We start from the raw sequence: 7,245 nt of genomic DNA, 5'->3' as shown, positions 1-7,245 counted from the left end.
GTTTGTAGAGAAGGTTGGAGGTGTTAGTGGGTTTAATCGCTTTTAGGGTTGTTCATGGGCCCAATTTTTTTTCTCAATAAGTTGGGCCTTTTTTTGGGCATTCTTTTTTTTATTGGGTACTGAAATAATATGGACTGGATAAAAATTTAGCTAAAATATCTTCAATGCATTATATTTTCCTATTAAGTAATTTAAATCCGAAAACCTTTTTTTTTTTTTTTTGAAAAAGGAAAACCAAGTTATGTTGGCCAATAAAATACTTAGATATAAGGTACAGTATCTGAGGGATTGTATGTGGACCTTCTAGTGTGGTGTGTAGCGATTTCTACATGAATGGACATAAAGTAGGATGTTTACTTTACTTTAAGGAGGCTAAATGTTATTGCTTGTCCAACTTTGTAGGTGATGGACAAGCAACGCTAGTCGGACGATTGACTGAGGCGTCAGACACCTCATGTGGCTAATGGTGTTTATGAAATTTAATCCTTAAAATTTTCTTAAAATTTCTAACTTTATTTTATTTAAATATATTTTTCTCTCTCTCAAAATAAATAACAATAATAATTTTTTTTTTCTATCTTCCATCCACGCCTTTCACGGCATTACCACCACACCATAGAGGCACACCAAGGTCAAACTAGCATTTGCTACCAAAGCCCAAACCCAACTTGAAAACCAAACTAGGTTTCTTATTAAACCCATACCCGTAAAGTCCACACCCATCAAACCTAACCTTTTAAACCTAAAACCATAACCTTATCTATCTAAGCCTATATCCCAAACCCAAAATTTTAAACCCAAACCCATATCCCATACTTCATTATCCCACCTGCCCCTAGGGCCGTAAATGAATCAAATTGTTCGTAAATATCTTGGATTTGACTTGATAAAAAAAAGCTCATTAATATTTATTTGTTTATAAACAAGCAAAATTTAAGGTTTAGTTTTATGCTTGTTTAATGAACAAGCCAAGCTTGAGTTAAAAAAAAAAAAAATTGTTTATGAACAAACTCGTGAACATTAAAGCTTGATACAAAACAAGTTGAACTTAAACTTATTTATGGGTTTGATAATAAGATTGATATGAGTTGGACTAATAAACACATATCTTTCTAAGATTTTAATTAAGTTGAGACTACTCATCCAAACAAAACAAGTTAAGTAATAAGCTTGATATGAGCTTGATGATATACTTGTGTTGGATCTCAAGCTCGAAGCATGATATTGAGTTCAAGCTTGGCTTGACTAATATTAAGCCAAGCCAAACTCAAAGTTTTATATTTTACTAGCCTTTAAGCACGCGTTTACGCGTGTGCTCAGAGGCTTTTCTATTTTTTGGGTAAAGGTTAATTTAGAGTATTTATTATACTTTGGGATTACTACATTTTCCAATCACAAAAAAAAAATCTAGGGGTGTGATGAGTATTATGCGTTAACAAGTGAAATAAAGTTGTCATCTTACGCATATCCATAACTTGGTGTGAAATAACTCATCACACCTGTTATTCGTAAGATGACAACTATTATAATTTGCAGCACGCGTGTGCTCAGAGGCTTTTCTATTTTTTGGGGAAAAAGTTAATAATTTATATCTATAATAATTTGGGATTATTACATTTTTCAATTACAAAAAAATTTAGAGGTGTGATGAGTATTATACGTTTGCAAGTGAAATAATTTTTCATCACACTCCTAGGTTTTTTTGTGAATGAAAAATGTAATAATCCCAAATTATAATAAATGCAAATTATTAACTTTTTCCCCAAAAAATAGAAAACCCTCTTAGCATGCGCGTGCTGTAAATTATAATAGTTGTCATCCTATGCATAATAGGTGTGATGAGTTATTTCGCGCCAAGTTATGGATATGTGTAAGATGACAACTTTATTTCACCTATTAACGCATAATATTCATCACACCCCTATATTTTTTTTTTGTGATTGGAAAATGTAGTAATCCCAAAGTATAATAAATGCTCTAAATTAACCTTTACCCAAAAAATAGAAAAGCCTCTGAGCACGCATGTGTGCGCGTGCTTAGAGGCTAGTATTTCGTAATTATTATCCTTTTTTGCCAATTTTGTTTATGTAGTAATCAACGTGTTATTAATTGGATGATAATGCTATAATTTAGTATTAACCTATAGGGGGAGGAAAAAAAGATCCATTGAATAAATCTTATAAATAGTGCATATAATGAAAATGCATAATGAAATCGTAACAATAAAACTATTTACAAAATATATGAGGTGACCTTTACAAATCTATTATGAAAAGTTGATGGATCAATGTAGAAAAGTGAAATATTTACATCAGGTAAAACTATAAAATAAGTCACTACATCTGAAACATAGAATATGTGAACTTATTAATATTATGCCGTCTACGGTGGAGAAGTTGGTGGAGCAATGTTATTTGTTCCACATTCCAATTGCTTTCCAGCAGCATTTGCCATGAACCTATGAAACAAAATGTGTGTCTGTGTTATTAATAGAGACTTTAAAACGTACACAATAATGATAAGTACAATAAACATCAAGCATAAACTTGTGAAATGAAATATTTAAACTGACCTTGTGATGATATTGAATAGCTCCATGTACGTGAAATGGTCTACTTCAGCTTGGGACTTGAAGAACTATCATTTAATTACCAATTTTTTTTTAAAAAAAAATTATATACAAACTATGTAATTAAGTATTTTTTTTTTAAAAAATTTAAAAAAGTAGATGTTGTAATGATTTGTACATGCTTTATTATTGCATCGTCCTTCACTCTTATTTTCTGTTTGTCTTTACTGTTTTGGATGTTGAAAATTGCATCGTCCTTAGTTTTTTTTTTTTTTTTGTTCGTTTCTTTTTTTTTCTCATGGATGTTGGAAACCACATTTTGTCTTTACTGTTTTGGATGTTGAAAATTGCATCGTCCTTAGTTTTTTTTTTTTTTTTGTTCGTTTCTTTTTTTTTCTCATGGATGTTGGAAACCACATTGTCCTTGATTTTAATTCTTTGCTTGTCTTTGTTGGCATGAGTGTTAGAGATCACTTCGTCCTTCATTTTTCCTTTTTCTTTATTCTTATGGATGTTGGAAACCTGATTGCTCTTGACATTGATTTGTTGTTTGTCTTTGTTCTTGGAACTTCAAAATGAAGAAAAAAATTGTTTGTATATTGTGAGAGTGCTTTTTTTTCTTAGCACACAGGCCCAAGTAGAGATAAGGATCCCGGGCCCAAATACTTGTTATTTTGGTGGACTGGGCTTAGTTCACCGCAGCTAAATGGGGCTGATTACGAACCAAGTTGTGCGCAAGTCATATAAAGCTCCTCAAGATGAAAAATGCAATTCCTCTTAGTACCCTAGGGCATACTGTCGTGGGATCCCGGGCATACTGTCGTGGGATCCCGGGGCGTACTTGGCCTGTAAGAACCCAGAAGCTCTGGTTTTCTGAACTATATGGTCTTTTTCCATGTTTTATTATGCGATAGAGCTTTGTCCTCTCCCTATACCTCTATGGGTGCTTCATAAAAAAACACACTATACAATACACATATCTCTAAATAATTGTTAGTTTCTTAGATTAGGACATACATTTTAATACATATACATATATGTAAATGAGTTTCATGAAAATGATTCTGCCACAAGGAGCCTGGCCCCAATTCTCACAGACTTGGTGCTTTTGCACAAGACTTGTGGGATTTGGAACTCAAGTCCGAGTGGCTTTGCTTGAGCTTTGCCTTCCAAGATAGTTAGATGAGAAGGATTTTAGCAAGAAACAGTAAAGGAAGACAATGCAATAAAGAAATGTACGAAATAATTGTTAGAGATCCTCAAATCAATATGAGGTATTTCATTATTTTCTTGATTGTGGATTACAATATGCTCACTAAGACGTGATACAAGGTTCAACTAAGTTCAAAAATTACAGACTTTGTTACCTCTATGGGTGCTTCATAAAAAAACACACTATACAATACACATATCTCTAAATAATTGTTAGTTTCTTAGATTAGGACATACATTTTAATACATATACATATATGTAAATGAGTTTCATGAAAATGATTCTGCCACGAGGAGCCTGGTCCCAATTCTCACAGACTTGGTGCTTTTGCACAAGACTTGTGGGATTTGGAACTCAAGTCCGAGTGGCTTTGCTTGAGCTTTGCCTTCCAAGATAGTTAGATGAGAAGGATTTTAGCACGAAACAGTAAAGGAAGACAATGCAATAAAGAAATGTACGAAATAATTGTTAGAGATCCTCAAATCAATATGAGATATTTCATTATTTTCTTGATTGTGGATTACAATATGCTCACTAAGACGTGATACAAGGTTCAACTAAGTTCAAAAATTACAGACTTTGATAGCTATTCAAGCTTCCAAGACTTGCAAAGTTTGAATTTGTTGAATCCGAGTATGTGCTATAGTAGCTGTCTCTGGGATACCGGGAGCAGTTCCTCTGTTTTCTTTTGATTTTACAGAGCGTTTCCTATAGTTCTATATTCACATGATACAAGGTTCAACTAAGTTCAAAAGTTACAGACTTTGATAGCTATTCAAGCTTCCAAGACTTGCAAAGTTTGAATTTGTTGAATCCAAGCATATGCTATAGTGGCTGTCTCTGGGATACCAGGCGCGGTTCCTCTGTTTTTCTTGAGTTTTACAAAGTTTTCTTAACGATTCCCTTCCCCCCCTCTCTATTCTGCATCATGCCTTCTTTTATAGCACAGATCGAGCTCTGGGGTACTGGTGATTTCTCCCTTTTGCCCCTTAGAGTTTGTCCTGTGCCTTGTTGCTTCAGGATCATGTCGTTTCCTTTTCTTCATAGTTTCTTTCTTTTTGTTACGACCAGATGAAAGTCTCCCAACAAGCTTCCTATTTCCAGATTTTCCTGTTGGCTGACCTGAGGCTTTTTGGCTTTTGCTCCAGCTTTTCCAGTCGTACTTTTCCTTGTCTCTTTCTTCAAATGGTTGGAACCAAAGCTCCTGTGTTTTGCTTTGTACTTCCACTGCGTGTCTGGGTCATAAGGTCCGCGTGCCTTTTGTCTCTTTTCTCTCTTCAAATCTGCTTTAATTCACTTTAGCTGTGCTGCACGTCCTGAGGATCCCAAGCCTCTGGCAGCCTCTGGGGATCCCGAGCCTCTGGCAGCCTCTGGGGATCCCGTCCCATCTCTTTCACTGGAATTTGCTGGACTTTTTTCATTGCCTTTTTTGCTGGAAATCTGAACATACATAGGGCCTTAATGTTGATTCTTCTTGCTACACGAATTGGGCCTTCTTTATTTTTTTATGGAATGGGCTTTGTTGTGAAATTTTGGACCTCAACATATATTAAGACTATCAATTAGTTATTTTCCTATTTTAAAAAATAGCATAACATTCCTTTCCAATTCTTGTGACTCTAAAACTCGTTTCACTTCTTTCCAAAGCTCTTTCTTGTCAGCTCGAATAGTGAATCCCCAACCAGGTGAATAAATTTCCCATTTTCGAACCTAACCCATACGCAGCATGACTTTTTTAATAATAATTTTGATAAAATAATAGAAAGGGATGCTAATTAAAGATATCATTAAAAAGAAATATACCTTGTTATCAATGGCCTCCATGTTTAATATTGAATGATCATCCTTCCAATTCTCCCAATAAGCAATAGGAACAGCATGCACTCCATTATTTAGCATAATGGACTCGATCCTCACATTTGAGTTGGGCATCCTTCCTGTTACCAATTAATTGTATACATAAAAAATATCAAGATTTAAAATATTAAAACGTAGACTGCACAGCCATTAAAATTTGTAAATTATTAAAATAAATCTATATGTAAGACAGTTCTTTTCAGTTGTTAATTAATACCTATGATGAAGGGAACAAAACATCTTTATACGCAATATTTCTTGTGTGAACACCTTCCTCCTCAGGTATTCTTCCTTTTTGCACCAATAGTTTTGTGGTGGATTGGGAGACTCCTCTTGACAACGCGACATGTAATTGGCCATGACTAAAAACATGATCAGGAAGATAAATTCCAACAGTTGGAATTGTCTGACCTTGCGCTTTGTTTATTGTAAGTGCAAAGCTCAAACGTACAGGAAATTGTTGTCTGATCATTACAAATGGCAGGTGTACATTTTCTGTTGTCTTCAAAGGGATTCTTGGCAAAAAAACGCGTGTACCCACATATTGTCTAGTCAAAATTTCAGCGTCAATTACATTGTTAAAACATCCACGGCATATCAATCTTGTACCATTACATAATCTAGCTTTTGGATCTATATTGCGTAACAACATAATTGGAGCATCCTTTTTCAGCCTTAATATATGTGGTAATAAAACCCCCTGGAGATATAGAATTTAGGAATTCTTGTTGATATAGATGTTGCGTATCTCCTTCAACCTCATCAAAAGAATGTAACGTAAACTCATCTCCTGGAAACTGAGAAATTATCTTTGCATTAAGCTATTTAACATCATCATTTATAGGTGTTAGCAAAGCCCTATCAACCATATACCTTGCATCATTAGCATGTTCTTGCAAACTTGGAAAAACTTGATCAATCAAGTTGTATATAGAATGCTGACCCTCCCATTGCATTGCCATTGAAGGGGGTAGTTTAATCAAATCATCCATTATAAATGGTTCATTCCCATCACCGATGTGTTGTATATACTTAGCAAACTCTTCATCGTTGACAGACCTCATATTCTGCTTCAAATGTAACACTTTGACATCTGTGAGAGTGCTTTTTTTTTAGCACTATGGCCCGAGGATCCTGGGCCGTGTGAGGGGTACTTGGTGGACTGGGATCAATTCCCCGTAGCTAACAGGCTGATTTAGGAATAGATTTGTGCACAGAAACAAGCTTCCTACAATTACAAACAAACTAAAAAAGAGTATTTGTATTGAACAACATTTAGCAGTAAAGGAAATGCATAATAAGTGAAATAAAATGCGAAGAACATGTTAGGGATCCTCCGACTGATGAGGTATGTTTTATTAGTTTTTTTGTTCTCTTTTAAAACTGTGATTACAAAGCTCACTACAACATGGTGCAAGGTTCAAGTGAGTTCAAAAATTACAGACTTTGATAGCCATTCAAGCTTCAAAGACTTGCAAAGTTTGAATCCGTTGAATCCGAGCGTGTAATGTAGTGGCTGTTTCGGGGATCCCGGGAAAACAAGTTCCTCTGTTTTCCCTTTTGTTTTACAGAGTATTTCTTATATCTTTCGGGACTTTTAGAAAAA

At 34.7% G+C, this 7,245-nt stretch overlaps 1 pseudogene; it reads right to left on the bottom strand.

Moving 5' to 3' along the window:
• Positions 1-5,075: 5,075 nt before the first annotated feature.
• LOC112035184 (uncharacterized) overlaps positions 5,076-7,245 on the bottom strand; it is an 8,136-nt pseudogene continuing 5,966 nt past the window's right edge.

Source organism: Quercus suber, unplaced genomic scaffold (genome assembly GCF_002906115.3).
Source record: "Quercus suber isolate HL8 unplaced genomic scaffold, Cork oak 2.0 scaffold_430, whole genome shotgun sequence".
Classification (NCBI taxonomy): domain Eukaryota; kingdom Viridiplantae; phylum Streptophyta; class Magnoliopsida; order Fagales; family Fagaceae; genus Quercus; species Quercus suber.
The sequence above is the reverse complement of the archived record's forward strand: the minus strand, read 5'-3'. Positions and strand labels throughout refer to the sequence as shown.